A 16583-nucleotide genomic window follows, 5' to 3' on the forward strand; every position below is an offset into this window, starting at 1 on the left:
CATTTGTTTCCATGAAATTTTTTAATTCTTCTTTAATTTCCTGGTTGACCCATTCATTCTTTAGTAGGGTGCTCTTTAGCCTCCATGTATTTGAGTTCTTTCCAACTTTCCTCTTGTGATTGAGTTTCAGTTTCAAAGCACTGTGGTCTGAAAATATGCAGGGAATGATCCGAATCTTTTGGTACCGGTTGAGACCTGATTTGTGACCCAGGGTGTGATCTATTCTGGAGAATGTTCCATGGGCACTAGAGAAGAATGTGTATTCCGTTGCTTTGGAATGAAATGTTCTGAATATATCTGTGAAGTCTGTCTGGTCCAGTGTGTCATTTAAAGTCTTTATTTCCTTGTTGATATTTGTTTAGATGATCTGTCCATTTCAGTGAGGGGGGTGTTAAAGTCCCCTAATATTATTATATTATTGTCAATGTGTTTCTTTGATTTTGTTATTAATCGGCTTATATAATTGGCTGCTCTTATGTTAGAGGCATAAATATTTACAATTGTTAGATCTTCTTGTTGGATAGATCCTTTAAGTATGATATAGTGTCCTTCCTCATCTCTTATTATAGTCTTTGGTTTAAAATCTAATTTGTCTGATATAAGGATTGCCACCCCAGCTTTCTTTTGATGTCCATTAGCATGGTAAATGGTTTTCCACTCCCTCACTTTCAATCTGGAGATGTCTTTGGTTCTAAAATGAGTCTCTTGCAGACAGCATATCTATGGGTCTTGCTTTTTTTATGCAATCTGATACCCTGTGTCTTTTGTTTGGGGCATTTAGCCCATTTACATTCAGGGTAACTATTGAAAGATGGGAATTTAGTGTCAATGTATTGCCTGTAAGGTGACTGTTACTGTATATTGTCTCTGTTCCTTTCTGGTCTGTGTTACTTTTGGGCTCTCTCTTTGCTTCAAGGACCCCTTTCAATATTTTTTTTAGGGCTGGTTTGGTGATTGCAAATTCTTTTAGTTTCTGTTTGTCCTGGAAGCTTTTTATCACTCCCTTTATTTTCAGTGTCAACCTAGCTGGATAAAGTATTCTTGGCTGCATATTTTTCCCATTTAGTATCCTGAGTACTCAGGATGAAATGAAATGAAAATCATGCCAGTCCTTTCTGGCCTGCCAGGTCTCTGTGGATAGGTCTGCTGCCAATCTAATGTTTCTACTATTGTAGGTTACAGACCTTGTCCTGAGCTGCTTTCAGGATTTTCTCTTTGTCTCTGAGATTTGTAAGTTTTACTATTAGATGTTGGGGTGTTGACCTATTTTTATTGATTTTGAGGGGGGTTCTCTGAGAGTCCTGGATTTTGATGCCTGTTTCCTTCCCCAAATTAGGTAAGTTCTCCACTATAATTTGCTCCAATATACCTTCTGCCCCCCTCTTTCTTTCTTCTTCTTCTGGGATCCCAATTATTCTAATGCTGTATCACTTTATGGTATTACTTATCTCTTGAATTCTCCCTCGTGATCCAGTAGTTGTTTATCTCTCTTTTTGTCAGCTTCTTTATTCTCCATCATTTGGTTTTCTATGTCACTAATTCTCTCTTCTGCCTCATTTATCCTAGCAGTTAGAGCCTCCATTTTTTTTTAAGATTTTATTTATTTGACAGAGAGAGACACAGCAAGAGAGGGAACACAAGCAGAGGGAGTGAAAGAGGGAGAAGCAGGCTTCCCACCGAGCAAGGAGCCTGATGTGGGGCTCAATCCCAGGACTCTGGGATCATGACCTGAGCGGAAGACAGACACTTAATGACTGAGCCACCCAGGCGCCCCTAGAGCCTCCATTTTTGATTGCACCTCATTAATAGCCTTTTTTGTTTCGACTTGGTTAGATTTTATTTCTCCAGGAAGAGATTCTCTAGTGTCTTCTATGCTTTTTTCAAGCCCAGCTAGTTTCTTTATAATTGTTACCTGAACTCTAGTTCCGACATCTTACTAATGTCTGTATTGATTAGGTCCCTGGCAGATGGTACTGCCTCTTGTTCTATATTTTGTGGTGAGTTTTTCCATTTTGTTATTTTGTCGAGAGAAGACTAGATGAATGAGAGAACAAAATGCTAAAAGGGTAACAATGACCCCAGAGAAATATACACTAAACAAATCAGAAGAGACCTATAACCAGGGGGAAAAGAAAAAAAAAGAATATGATCAGGCTTGTGAATAGAACAGAGCCATACACTAGATTCTGGGTATATTTTGGTCTGTTAGAAGAAACTGCACCCCAAAATTTTAAAGAAAGAAAAACTTATATATATACAAAAAATGAGGTTAAATACAATGAAACGATAGAATATGACTGTAAAAATGAAAATTAAAAAAGATTTTAAAGAAAGAATTGGTAAGTTGGTTGAAGAAAGAAGAAAAATTAAAAAAAGAGAGAGAGAGAGATTGAGAATGTGATCAGGCAGATTAATAGAACAGAGCCATACACTAGATTTTGGGTATATTTTGTTCTGTTAGAAAAAACTGCATCCCAAAATTTTAAAGAAAGAAAAACATATATATATGTTTTATATATATATAATGAGGTTATAGAAAGGATAGACTATGACTGTAAAATGAAAATTAAAAGGATTTTAAGGGGCGTCCGGGTGGCTCAGTTGTTACGTGTCTGCCTTTGGCTCAGGTCATGATCCCATCCTGGGATTGAGCCCTGCATCGGGCTCTCTGCTCGGTGGGAAGCCTGCTTCTCCCTCTCGCACTCCCCCACTTGTGTTCCTGCTCTCGCGCTCTCTCTCTCTGTCAAATAGATAAATAAAAAAATATTTGAGAAAAAAATAAATAAATAAAAAGGATTTTAAAAAGGAACTGATAAGAAGTTGGTTGAAAAAGGAACGAAGAATAACTCAAAAAAAGAAAAAATAAAGAAAATTTTAAAAATTAACTTTGAAAGACTAAAGCATCATGGGGGAAAAAAGCCATGAATTCTATGTGCAGTATTCCCCTAGTGCTGGAGTTCTCCCGTTCTCATTGATCGGTAAACTTGGTCTTGGCTGGCTGTTCGTGCTGATCTTCTGGGGGAGGGGCCTGTTGCCGTGGTTCCCAAATGTCTTTGCCAGAGGCGGAATTGCCCCGCCCTTGTCGGTCCAGGCTAAGCCATCTGCTCGGGTTGGCTCTCAGGAGCTTTTGTTCCCTGCAAGCTTTCCGTACAGCTTTGGAGGACGAGAGTGAAAATGGCGGCCTCCCGATCTCCACCCCGGAGGAGCTGAGAACTTGGGGCCCCACTCCTCAGTGTGCCCCCAGAGAAAAGCAGTCACTCCCATCTCCTCGGTCTCCGGCCGCACTCCGTGCTCACCCAGCCTGTGACCGAGCGTTTCTATCTCTGGCACGCAACCCCGTGTGGAGTCTCCAAACCCAGCCGATCCCTGCACTGTGCTCCCGCGCCGCTCCTCCCGGGGGAGGAAGGGGAGTCTCCCCGGATCTGCCACTTGTTGGGTCCCTGCTGGAGGAGCAGTGGCCCGACTGGGCCGCGGATCATAGTTTATGACAACCCCGAGCTGAGAGCCCGCGCCTCGGCTCCATCTCTGCAGCCGGCTTCCCCGCTCCGATACCTGGGAGCTCTGCCACACTCAGGCACCCCCGGTCTTTCTGTGACCCCGAGGGTCCTGAGAACACACTGTCCCAGCGAGGGTTCCACCCCCCGCTTAGCCACTGGAGCCACGTCCCTCAGCGGAGCAGGCTTCTGAAAGTTCCGATTTTGTGCTCCGCGGCTCTATCACTTGCCAGAAGCGGCCGACAGAGGCCCCCTCCCCCGCTGTCTATCCTCCGAATATCACCTCGGACTCACTTCTCCGCACCTCCTACCTTCCAGAAAGTGGCTGCTTTTCTGTTCAGAGAGTTGCTGCTATTCTTTTCTTCGTTCTCCAGTTGAGTTCATAGGTGTTCAGAAGGGTTTGATCCCTATCCAGCCGAATTCCTGGGAGCAGACGAAATCCAGGTCTCCTACTCCTCCGCCATCTTGGACTCCTCCCAGCCTGCGGGACTTCACTCTTGCCAGGACACCCCGACTGTCATACATCTCTTCTGATCATTCCCTCTCTAATTGGCTTTTACCATGGCACATGTTCAGATCTCTATAAACTAGAAGGAGAATGAGAAGAAGGAAAGAAGAGAGGAGAGGAAAGGAAAAAAAATTTTTTTTAAAGATTTTACTTATTTGAGAGAAAGAGAGAGAGCACAAGCCAAGGGGAGAGGCAGAGGGAGAAGCAGACTGCCCACCAAGCAAGGAGCCCGATGCGGGGCTCGATCCCAGGACCCCGGGATCATGACCCGAGCCAAAGGCAGATGCTTGACCAACTGAGCCACCCAGGCACCCAAGAAAAAAAATTTTTTTAATAAAACGGTACTAAACCCTATTGCACCTTTTCATGACAACCTCTTTCCTCTCTCAAAAGCCAAGAATATTGAGGTAATTGTCTCCATTTGCTTCTCTAGCTCCTTATTTCCCAGTGATTCTTCAGATACTGCAATCCTGCCTTTGCTGTCATCCATGGAAACTGGCCTCATCAAGTTACATCTTTGTTATTAAATTTAATTGCTACTTTTCATTATCATACTTGACCTCTCTAGCACTTGACACCAATGCCTCCCCTGTCTTCCACAAACCACAATATCTAGGTCTCCTCTATTAGTTCCTCCTTAGTATTCCCCATGAGTTCCTCTTATTCTGTTTATTTTTTAAATGTTAATATTTTTCAAGATTCTGCACTGAGTCTCTTCTATTCTCATTCTAAAAATTATTTATAAATTACTTCTTTTGGGACACCTGGGTGACTGAGTCAGTTAAGCGTCTGCCTTCAGCTCCAGGTCATGATCCCCAGGTCCTGGGATCGAGCCCCACATCAGGCTCCCTGTTCAGTGGGAAGACTGCTTCTCCCTCTGCCCCTCACCCTGCTTGTGCTTTCTGTCTTCCTCTCTCTCAAGTAAATAAATAAATTTTTTTTAAAAGAATTTCTTCTAATTCTGTAACTATAGTTATCAGCTACATTTTAATAAGTCAAAAAAAAAACTATAATTATAATCCAGTACAAGTTTTTCTCTTTTATTCCAATTACCCACTGGGCATTTGAACCAACTTGATCCATGAACATTCCAAAATCAACATCTTTTTCCCTCATCTCCCAATCTCACAAATCCTCTTCTCCTATATTCTTCATCTGTGGATGCCACATCATCTACCCTGTTGCCTAAACCAGATACTGTGTATCTTCTCCAAGGTCCTAGTTCCCCTCTTATATGCAGTATCAACTCTTTTTATTCTGTTCTAGTCTATTCTATTCTGTTCTGTGATATCTCTGCAACAGATCCAATTCTACCCACTATTCTTGTCAGGCAACAGACATAATTTGTCCCTGTGCCTTGAATCTTATTCTCCAGAAAGGCTTCCCTGAAATTTCTCCCCCAGCCAGTTTCTTCCTTTAACATTCTTATTCAAATTTGTATTCCTCATTCAGAGCACACATCAGAGTTATAAATAAATGATTCATTATGTTGTTTGCCATTTGTGTCCCTCAAAAAATATAAGCTCCCTGAGGGAACATAACACTCATTTGTTGGATGAAGGAATGGATAAATCCTTCTTAAATCCATTTCCACACTGCCACCAGCCTAATCTTTCCAAAACACAGTCATGTCACTCCACTGTATAAAAATTTTCAAGGGACTCCCACTGCCTTTAGCAATTGACTTTACATCTAAACCTTTTCAGCATGGAATACAAGATTCTTTATGACCTGGCTTGCTTACCTCTCCAGCTTTGTTTCTTATAATGACTGATTGCTTAATATCACTGCTCTTCTTCAACCTTACTACAGATAAATTAAATACTTCAAAAAAGCCTTATTTCAAATAAACACCCTAAATTACCTAAATAACCTGCGATGCTTCTTTATTAAAAACCAAATAATATTCCAGGTAAGTTAGAATTAAGTATAGCACACCTAGACAGAATTCCTTAAGAGGAGTTACTTACCTAGTATTACTCACTTTGGACATCACAATCTTAAAAAAAAAAAAAAAAAAAGTGGTGTCCACTAGGTTTAGATAGATAGATAGATAGATCAACATGTGGGAGGATTTCCTGAGAGTATAAAGGAATTTATTGAAAATAACTAAACTGGGGCACCTGGCTGGCTCAGATAGAGCATGAGACTCTTGATCTCTAGGTTGTGGGTTCAAGCCCCATTGTGGGTGTAGAGATTACTTAAAAATAAAAATCTTTAAAATAAAAAAAAACTAAACCAACTCTAAAATGAGAATTATATAAAATTTGTTCCCGATATCTAGGAAGGTAGATCTCTATGTCCTTTCTTCCCTAGTAATTGACCTCTAATTAACCCAAGACAGACTCCTAACAAATAATTTAATCAAACCCTTGCAAAAAGGTAGTTTCTAAACTTCTCTTTTGTCATTACATAGCTAGAGGTATGCTGAAAAAGAAATACTTACTCAGTAAATGGTCAGCTTTCTATATTTCTAATAGACCCAAGTCTGCATAATTCAAAATTGAGGAACAAGTTGGGAATTAAATGAAATACTCCGTGTGTAATATCGATTATGCCTTTGGAGAATAACTTGACTTCACAAATTTGACAATAAGAAAACTTTTCTTCTTTCTTAAATGTATAGTCTATCTTGGAAGGAGTTTGTGTGGGTGATTTTGTTTTTTGGGAGGAAGGTGGGAGATTCAACAGTTATTTGCCAGACAAGGGAAAGAATAAAGAGAAGTCTACAACTCACACAGGCGGAAGCCTTAAGGAGGACCAATCTTGAGTGTCTGATCAGTTCTTCAGGGTTGTGGGGTACCAAGGTCTCCGGTACGGTCATTCTCACTCCCAAAGTGACCTAAGGACTGAGAGCGCCAACACCCGCCAAAGACTGTCCTTCATGAGTCCTGCCAAATTTCATTCTGAACAGATCCATTCGGATTTGGCTAATAATACTGCTGAGAAGGAAAGTGTGTATCTTGAGGGGAATGTCAACCCTCATGAGTAAAGACAGAATTACCTAAAAACTAAATGGGGAGTAGTTATGGTTTCATGAGTGTATACTTATCCCCAAACTCATCGAGTTGTATATATTAAATATGTAAAGCTTTAAATGTATATATATTATAGAAATAAATCCAAATACATCACTAATCACACATCCAAAAAAGAATATTAAACACTGTAGGCAGATTTAGAAAGTGATGCTCTTACTGGGTGTTATACACAACTGATAAATTATAGAACATTACATCTGAGACTAATGATATACTATATGTTGGCTAACTGAATTTAAATTTAAAAAAAATGAGGTGCCTGGGTGGCTCAGTCAGTTAAGTGTCTGCTTTTTGCTCAGGTCATGATACCAGGGTCCTGGGATCAAGCCCCGCATCGGGCTCCCTGCTCAGTGAGGAGCCTGCTTCTCCTTCTCTCTCGGTCCCCTAGCTTGTGTTCTATCTCAAATAAATAAATAAAATCTTAAAGGAAGGAAGGAAGGAAAGAAGGAAGGAAGGAAGGAAGAAAGAAAGAAAGAAAAGAAAGGAAGTAATTGGGATGCCTGGTGGCTCAGTCAAGTGTCTGCCTTGAGCTCAGGTCATGATCCCTGGGTCCTGAGATTGAGTCCCACATCAGGCTCCTTGCTCAGCGGGGAGGCTGCTTCTGCCTCCGCCTCTGCCTCTCCCCCCTGCTGTGCTCTCTTTCTCTCTCTCTGACACATAAATATATCAATTTAAAAAAAAAATAAGAAAGGAAGTAATGTTTTTGCAAAGAAGTCCAAACGTGAAGACAGAGGGAAAAAGAGTTGATGACAACTGTAAGGTAACTAGTCCATGGCAGATTCAGTTTCTCACATGCTTTTCCTTTGAACATGAGGAAAAGTCACCTTTAGAAATAGGCTTTTTGGGCACCTGAGTGGCTTGGTCATTAAGCGTCTGCCTTTGGCTTGGGTCGTGATCCCAGGGTCCTGGCATCGAGTCCCACATTGGGCTCCCTGCTCGGCGGGAAGCCTGCTTCTCCCTCTTCCACTCCCCCCTGCTTGTGTTCCTGCTCTTGCTATCTCTCTCTGTCAAATAAATAAATAAAATCTTTAAAAAAATAGTTTTTTTTTTCTCATCCCACACTATAATTTCCATTTGTCACCCAAACCCATCAGTAAAATCTAATATGCCCACACAGTCTTCTGTGTGGTTAATATGGAGAACAAAGGTGCAGGACAGTAAAGGGAAGTATGATTTGCCCACATCTCGTAATTTTGGTGCTTATCGGAACAGAGCTCTTACCACTCAAGAAAACTGGGTTAGGAGGCAAAATTTGGCTCCTAATAGAGGTGGGGATGACAAGAAGGAGAACATGCTTTGGAGAACACTTACTGGACATAAACTTGAGAATAGATATAAGACACCCTCCTTTTTGACCCTCATCTGGCAGCGTAAGAGGACATTTAAGGAGAAGCAAAATGGGCATCTAAGTTATAGCAGTTATATTGAATGATCTAGAATGTGACATTCTCCCAGTTCTCACCAAAGTACTGGTGATCACAATTAAGTGGCTTGGGTTAAAAGAACTGACTCTGAGCTTGGAGAATTTTCTTTTGTTTCCCTCAAGCTGTTGTGTCAAGATTTTTCTGAGATATTTTCATCTTTTCTTCGAGGTCTTTGCAGATGAGTCTTTGCTTATTAATCCTGGGATGACTGTGTAATACTCTGTTTTCCTCCCACTGGAATGATCTGATTCGTTATCCTATGTGCTTTCTTAAATAACCGCCTTCTCTAAGCAGAATTAGCATTCTTTGATCTGACTGCTTTATTCTCTTGTTTGTTGTGACAATGGGAAATGTTTCAAAGATTCTCTGGCTAAAAGAGACTATTTCAGCTGGAGTCCAAAATGAAAATACATCTAACACTTGGATAGTGCCATTAAATGTCCTTCTGTAGTGGGTGCCATGATGACCACCTAGGCACTCACTACCGCAGGACTCAGGCACTCACTCCTCAGCCCCAGTCTGTGTTGTCTACTCCTGGTTCATAGCTGAGAACCTCCCAGGGAACTAGCCTCAGCTGAGGGAGCTGACTTGACTCTGTTCATGTTCCTCTCCCCACCCAGGATCAGCCTGCTTCAAAGTAGATACAAAGGCTTGGCCCCTTGCCTTAATTGGGACAACGTTGAAGGCCACCCCAGCTCCAGAACTCCTGCAGGATGGACTGAGATCATGGCAATCAGGTGGGCAGATCAACTTCTTTCTCTGTCTTCCTTCCTTTCTTATAAAACTTCTACATGCAACCATTCATCTCAGAGCCTGGAATCCAATCTAATCACTAATACTATTAAGGTTTAATGATCACTTCATTTCCAATATCTTACGGGTTAGATAGATCTACTGAAATTCATTAGATCCATTGAAATGCGGAAACAGAAATTAATAATTGAGGACAGAGCACCTGGGTGGCTCTGCTGGTTAAGTGTTTGCCTTCAGCTCAGGTCATGATCTCAGGGTCTTAGGATAGCGTCCCGCATCAGGGTCCCTGCTCAATGGGGACTCTTCCCCTCCCCCTGCTGGTCCTCTCTCACTCTCGTTCTCTTTCAAATAAATAAAATCTTTAAATAAGAAAAAAAGTAATAATTGAGGACAGATTCTGCCATTATAAAAGAAATACCTAATTCATAATTATTTAAATATTCCTCAAATTGTTGGTCATTTTACATTTAGTAGTTTGTACTTATTCATGTATAGTTCTTTTAATAATGAGTTTATAGGGAAAATATGAATTCAGTGAAAAAAACGCACTGACTCAAGCTTTATTCAGTTTTGAATACTTCATTTGTCCTAGTTTTAGTGTAAAACATTTCTAGATAATTTGAAAAAGCTTGTGCATAACTTGCCTTTACTGTTAAATATGAAGATAGTTTTTTAATCTCAAGAGAAGCTTCAAGGATACTTCTGAGTTTATCTGCCCAGCATCCCTTCCTATGGAAAAACTCCCCATCCCTACAACTTATGGTCCTGATGGGGTGTCAGTCATGATGCTACTCTACCCCAAGGCATGAGCAGTGATCCAGGCTGGGCAATGAGTACTCTATCTCCTTAGCATTTGAGTTTATGAGCTAAATAGTGTGAAAGGGACTCTTCCCTGGGATGGATATACACGTGATGGAAAGAAAAAGGATATGGCCTGAAGCTTCCTATAGCCAACTTTTCTTCTATGTGCCAAGATCTTGCCAAAACAATGAAGCCAATACCCAGAGAGAAGCAAAGCCAAAAGATGATAGTGTGCAAGCCCCTGGTTACAGTGAGGGGGTCCAGCCTGTCTTTTGGACTTCCCAATTATATAAGCCAATCAATTCTATTTTACTTGACTAGTGTGAGTTGGGTTTCTGTTACTTCAAAAGATACCTAACACAAAGTTTTACATCACCACCTTTATACTCACAATCATCCCTCTGAGGACTCAATTTCCAGCATCTTTTTTCTAAGAACAAAAGCAAGGGCCACTACATTCCACACTCAACTAGACTTTCCCAAAATTTTTCCCACCCTCTTCTAGCTATTTTCCTCATGTAGCCATAACACCTGGTAGTGGTAGTCAGCTGTTGCTTACATTTATTCATAAAGCGGCACTTTAACATTTTGCAGCAAATAGCATTTCCCATTTTCGAACACAGACCAGTTTCTATTCCAGAGACATAAGTCCTCGTGTGCTACATTTTCTCTGACTTAATAATTTGTCTGTGTGCAAATGAGCTTTTGGACTATGAAACCGCAGCCAAAGCACCACGGTTTCCCTGATGCCAATTTTCTCAAATTGCTGACATATTGCTTAGGAAAAAATAGCCTCTGGAGTGCTAAATTTGCAAACTTCAATCTGTTGAGGCAGCAAATGTCACATGCTTCATTAGAATAGTGAAGGGAAGTCAGTCATAGGACAATTAATTATGGAAACCTGCCACTCAAGTGCCTAATAAATAAGCATCCCCAAGACTCGGTGGTGCTGGCTTTTCATGCCATTTTCAATCCGTTCCAAGAACCACGGTGACAAGATTAGTTCATCAAACAAGTGATTTTTGCTGCTCTAGAGTAAAATTATTCAACAAATGAAAAGCCCATGACTTCAGCTATAGAGCGAGTTTAAGTTGATGTTCAACGCATCTGTTAACTGCTGACATTTTTACAGGTGCTCAAGAAGCGTGAATATGGAGGCTCAAATAGAAGCACAAGCAGAACACACACAGTCAATCTCTCTCTGGTAGTCAAAAAGGGAAGCTTTGTAGCTTATATAAAGCATGATTTGTACCCTATTTGCATATGCAATTCTCAATTATAGAATCACAGGATGTTAGAATCAGGAAACACATAACAGATCATCTAGTATAATTCCTTGAAATTGAGACTCAGGGAGGTGTAATGATTCACCTAAGATTTCACAGCTGGTGAATGATGTAGCCAGGAGCAGGCAGATCCATTTCCTTACCATTTTTCTGGAGCTACCTCACCACTTCTCTTCTGTAAACTGTTTCTTCACGATAAATCATTGGTTTGCTCCAACCGCTAGCTGTGATTTGGTGGCAAAACCATTAGACCTAGGATTAGAGTGCCAAGATTTAAGTCCTGGCCTCACACTCTAGATTTATGATCTTGGGTCAAATCAGGTAACCTTTCTGAGCTTCATTCTCTGCATCTTCATCTTTTCCTCTATCTTATGGGGCTGTTATTAGAATTAAATAAAATAACACATAAAGCACTTTAGTAGACTATAAATCACTTTGCAAATACAAGGTATAATATTTATAACCAAACTGTAACCATGGGAAAAAGAAAAAAATCAATCATAGTAATCATCGATAACTGTTCAGTACCTGTTCTTGGCATAGTATTGGGTAATTCTTCTACAAGGAACTTTCCCAGAGGGTGAATCCCTATCGACAAGCAGTTTATATTCCAAAGAACAACAAAGGAACAAATGGATTTCTGTTCTTTGTCTAAGTCACAGAAGTCAGAGTATTTTGCCTATTAAATGAAGATATGATGAATCTGGGAGCCTGTCATTTAAGATGCCTTGGGCTGTGGGTACCAGGAAGCCCTGACTCATAGTGTCTTAAACAATAGAGGTAGGACAACTTCAGCTATAGTTTGTCAGGGTCCCAGTTCAGCTTCTTAGCAATTCTCTTGGCTCTGCCCTTCTTCATATGTTGGCATCTTCCTCAGCTGGTAGCAAGATGGCTGCAGCATTTCCAAGTATCACATCCCAACAAGATAAACTTGTTGAAAAGGTCTGTATCTTTAGTGTCACCTACTTAAAAGCAAAAGAAGTTTTTCCAGAAGTCTTCAGCAGACCTGTCCCCGTATCTCTTTGGCCTGAAATGGATATCATAGAACTCCTGTGAATGGCTTAAGATAGTCAGAATACATTTGCCTGAGTGGCAGATGGAGCCAACTTTTCCTTGAGCTTAGGTTGTATGGTGAAGGGGTGGGTACTTAAGCAAAATTAGGAAGGAGAGATGCAAAGAATTCTGATGTCATACTTTTCTCATTGTTCTGTGGCTTCATCATTAGTAATGCCTCCCAGGCAGCAATTATCAATAAAGGTGATGGCCCTGGTAGAGGCAGAGGGGAACCTGTTTATTGATACCAGTTCAGTCTCTAGGTTTTCAATTGTGGAACAGTGAGGAATACCTGGAAACTAAATCAGTTTGAGTTTTGTCAGTATTCTGTTTCTTTGTTTTTTGTTTTTGTTTTTGTTTTAAAGATTTTATTTATTTATTTGAGAGAAAGAGAGAATGAGAGATAGAGAGCACGAGAGGGAAGAGGGTCAGAGGGAGAAGCAGACTCCCTGCTGAGCAGGGAGCCCGATGTGGGATTCAATCCCGGGACTCCAGGATCATGACCCGAGCCGAAGGCAGTCGCTTAACCAACTGAGCCACCCAGGCGCCCAGTACTCTTTCTTTGTTGTATGTTACCTTGCTGTGTGGCGTTTGGGTGGGAAGCATGCTGGAAAACAGAAGAGCAAGTTGTAAGTAATCATTACAAGTTTAGTGGGGAAAAAAACAGATTTTCAGAAATCTAGAAAGAAGAGCAGCATCAGTCTGGAAGACTGAGAAAAATAATTATCTGAGGTTGAGAAAATGGCATCAGATGGATACAAGAGTGACATAGGAAATGTGACTGAACACATGAGGAAGGTCAAGCAAAAAGCAGGAAATCAAAGAGGAAGGTTGGCTGGACAGTCCAAATGGAGAAAGACATTCACATTCAAAACAAGTTTAAGAAAATGTAAAAGCCAAAAGAAACCCACTTGAGAGCCTAATTTGGCTCTTGGGCTGCCAATCTGTGACTCTTGGTAGAAGAGTTGAGAAGAATCATTTGAAAATATCTAATTCCAATATTCAAATGTCGAAACATTTGCAGAAGCCTGAAGTTTGATCGTTTTTTCTAAAACATTTCTGCCCTTTATTTTGTGTTTAAATTTTCCATATATCCAATTCTTTTCCAAAAACCAATTCTATTGGGTTCTATTTCATTTGTATGGATTTCACATATAATATCAAATGTAAAGAGTTTCTCTAAATTATTATCACAAAACATTTTACATTTTCAAGACTGATTCTCAACATAAGTAAAACAGCTCCTATTCCTCAGCAGTAAGATTCTTAAGTACCCGGGCAATTCAATCATCTTGTTTTATTTCTATTCGAGTGACAGCAGATCTAGCAGGAATTCAATGTGCTTTTGTTCTATACAGTGTATCAAAGATGGCTGCTTTCCACCTCTCTTCTAAGCATTCTGAGCTGTATGTGCCAACCACATGCAAACAAAGAGAGTGGATGATTTCCTACACCATTTTATTGAGGGTTTTGCTTTGCAGGCATAGTGCTAAGAGTCACCCTGCAGCTCAGCTTTGCAATCTTATTTCTTCTCATCCTATTCTTGCCCCCAAATTGAATTACCATAAAAGACAACTGAAGTCACTTTCTCAACCATGTCAGGAGACCAGCGAGATGACTGCATAAATGTCAAAATAAGTCAGCGTTCATAAATGCATTGAGACAGGGCAAATGTACCTGAATCTATTTTTGGCTGGTGAAAACTCTTAACCATTTTTGGTGGTGTGAACAGTCACACACATGCAAGCTCAGCTCAATGCAAACACTGGCAGTAGCCTTGATTCGTTTCCATGGTTTCAAATCACTGCAGATGACAGCCGTGATGCAGCTTACAGTGATGTCTCCTGGGAAAACTCTGGTTGCGATACCCTCCTTCTCCAGCTCACTTTGAGAAATACTGTTACAAAACCAGCAATTCTGATTTTCTGAGGTTGTTTTTTTTTTTTAATCACTACTTTAAGTGCTTGATATGTATTTGATTATGGTGTAGAGAGAAAAAGAGTTTGGGTTAGGTTAATGAAATATCTAAGTGCTAAAGAGGAAAAATGTAAGTTTTTAATTTCAAGATTGAAGCACTAGGCCTCCTCTTATGTTAACTGGCTGATTCTCCTGACTCAATAATCATCACTGATATTTTTTTATTGTTTGTTTGTTTATTTGAGAGAGAGAGCACAAGCAGGGTGGGGGGAGCAGCAGAGGGAGAGGGAGAAGCAGAGGGAGAGGGAGAAACAGACTCCTGCTGAGTAGGGAGCCCGATCCCAGAACCCTGGGATCGTGACCTGAGCCGAAGGCAGACACTTAACCAACTGAGCCACCCAGGCGTCCCTATCATCACTGATATATATGTGCCCACTCCTGTCTTTTGTTTGGATGGTATTTTACTATGTAATTATTCACTTTGGTCAGTTGAAAACATTTAAATGGAACATTACTAGATAAGTCAAATACCTAAAGGAATCTTTAAGAAATTTAAGGAGTCACAATCAAAGTTAGATGTATTCATTATAATGAGGGTAGCAAGGAAAAAAAGAATTTCTTATGATGAAGATAGGGAAGACATTTTTTTTTGAATTCTAGACCCACCACTTCCTGCCATAGCAAATTTGTGAGAGACATTTGCAGAATGGATACTCTACAAAAATATACACTTTATTCTATAGAGATTTGATTAAAAACTCCTATGAGACTCTCACGCTTATGTAGTGGGTTGAATAGTGTCCCCCAAAACTTTAGATCCACTCAGAACCTTGGAAGATCATTCTATTTGGAGCTCAGATGAGGTCATACTGAAGCAGGGTATTGGGGCTCTAAATCCAATCACATTTGTCCTTATAAGAAAAGGAGACACATGAGGAAGAAGTCCATGTGATAACAGAGGCAGATACCGGAGTGGCAGATATTGGAGCTCCATGCCAAAGAACACTGAAGATCACCAGCAACCACCAGGAGCTACAAGAGAGGCAGGAAACAACTCGAGCCTCCAGAAGGAACCAAACTTATCAACACCTTGATTTCAGACTTCTGGCCTCCCAAACTGTGAGAAAATAAATTCCTATTGTTTTAGGTCACCCAGTTTGTGGTACATTGTCATAGTAGCGCTAGGAAATTAATGCACCTTATAGGGGGCTAAGCCACATATATCCCACAAGGAGTCCCTTTACCCATATTCCTAAGGCCTAGACTAAAAGTTGGCCCTCTTGGCTCCTTTCCTTAAGCCTACAGCCTACCTTTAGCCACCAAGGTCTTCTACCCCCACAGCACGACCAACTCAAAGAAAAAGTTTTTTTCTTAAAGACTTGAGCATAGGCAGCCTAATAGTCCATCCCATGCCTTCATTCCCACTAGATTCCACCTTCACCCAGAAAAAAAGCTAGAGGATCCTTTCCAGGTCAGAAGGTTCACCCATCCTAAGGCCTTCTTATGTTATCAGCTAAATGGGAATTTAGAGAAAGAAGGCATTTAAAGAGCAGTCCAAATTAAAGAAAGCGTTCTTACCTCTTTATTTTTTTTTTATTTTATTTGTTAAAATGTAAAATTGACATATGACATCATCTTGACTTCAGGTGTACAAAATAATGATTTGTATATATTGCCAAGTAATCACCACAGTAAATCTAGTTACTATCTGTCCCTATACAAAGTTAAACTTGGGAGGCCTGGGTGGCTCAGTCAGATAAGCATCTGCTTTCAGCTCAGGTCATGATCCCAGGGCCTGGGATCTAGTCCCACATCTGGCCCATTGCTCGGCAGGGAGCCTGCTTCTCCTTCTGTTTGCCATTCCCCCTGCTTGTGCTCTCTCTCCCTATGACAAATAAATAAAATCTTAAAAAAAAAAAAGTTAACCTTTAGGATTTACTGTATTGACAACTTTCAGGTATGCACTACATTATTGACTATAGTTACCATACTGTACATTATATCCCATGACTAATTTATTCTATAAACAGAAGCTTATACTTCTTGACCCCCTTCACCCATTTCATCCACTCCCCATCCTCCCTCCCCTCTAGCAACTACTCTGTATGAGTTTTGTTCTGTTTTGATTTTATTTGTTTTGTTTTTTAGATTCCACATATAAGTGAAATCATACAATATTTATCTTTCTCTGACTTATTTTGCTTATCATAATACCCTCAAAGTCCATCCATGTTGTCACAGATAGCAAGATTTCATTCTTTTCTATGGCTGAGTAGTATTCCATACTATATATATATATATATATA

At 40.4% G+C, this 16583-nt stretch overlaps 1 long non-coding RNA gene across 1 annotated transcript in view; it reads right to left on the bottom strand.

Annotated features, from left to right (window-relative positions):
* Positions 1 to 16583, bottom strand: part of LOC112839327 (uncharacterized) — a 147205-nt gene that overhangs the window by 120973 nt on the left and 9649 nt on the right. Inside the window, exon 2 of the long non-coding RNA XR_012375658.1 lies at positions 3806 to 4081. This is a non-coding gene — a long non-coding RNA (uncharacterized lncRNA). The remainder of the gene's footprint in view (positions 1 to 3805; positions 4082 to 16583) is intronic.

The sequence above is a fragment of the Callorhinus ursinus genome, unplaced genomic scaffold (genome assembly GCF_003265705.2).
Source record: "Callorhinus ursinus isolate GAN/ISIS: 27379988/994484 unplaced genomic scaffold, GSC_fseal_2.0 scaffold54, whole genome shotgun sequence".
Lineage (NCBI taxonomy): Eukaryota > Metazoa > Chordata > Mammalia > Carnivora > Otariidae > Callorhinus > Callorhinus ursinus.